This window comes from Chiloscyllium plagiosum, unplaced genomic scaffold, assembly GCF_004010195.1.
Source record: "Chiloscyllium plagiosum isolate BGI_BamShark_2017 unplaced genomic scaffold, ASM401019v2 scaf_26670, whole genome shotgun sequence".
Lineage (NCBI taxonomy): Eukaryota > Metazoa > Chordata > Chondrichthyes > Orectolobiformes > Hemiscylliidae > Chiloscyllium > Chiloscyllium plagiosum.
In genome coordinates this window covers 530-1108 of record NW_025127573.1, presented here as the reverse complement: position 1 = coordinate 1108, position 579 = coordinate 530, and the positions used below count along the sequence as shown (strand labels likewise).

The window sequence follows — 579 nt, the reverse complement described above, 5'->3', positions numbered from 1 at the left end:
AAGCAGTAGGAGCGTGAACAGCAAACGCCCCGTTTCCGGGTGGTCTCGAACCACCAACCTTCCGGTTAACAGCCGAACGCGCTGACCAATTGCGCCACAGAGACAGGTCCGCCCAGCGCCCGCACCGTCTCGTTGAGGAAACTACTATTCAATTAATAATTTAACCTTCCCACCCAGAATTACCATTGTCTTCTATCAGTTCAAACACGGCGAATACTGCAGAAAGCCAACGGGTCGAGCTGCATCCGTGGAAAGGTATACAGAGCCGACGTTTTGAGTGTGCTACCGTTTTTGTTCAGAACTCAGTGTTTTGCCTCTTCCAGGTCTGTATCTCAATTGGCAAACACATGGCAAGTGCAGTGCCGCAATGTGCAGTTATAGCCTTGGCTGTTTAAAAAAAAAAGCAGTGCATTGTTTAAATGGTGATATATTGGAATGTGGAGAAAGTGAGGACTAGAGGTGAAAGTCGAAAAATGTGGCACTGGAAAAGCAGAACAGGTCAGGCAGCATCTGAGGAGCAGGACAGTGAACGTTTCGGGCACAAGCCCTTCATCAGGAATGATGTGTGGATGTATAAAG

The 579-nt window shown here is 48.2% G+C and overlaps 1 non-coding gene across 1 annotated transcript; it reads right to left on the bottom strand.

The window, feature by feature from the left end:
* Positions 1–30: 30 nt before the first annotated feature.
* trnan-guu lies at positions 31–104 on the bottom strand. Its single transcript has one exon. It is a non-coding gene; the product is annotated as a tRNA-Asn (tRNA).
* Positions 105–579: the final 475 nt, after the last annotated feature.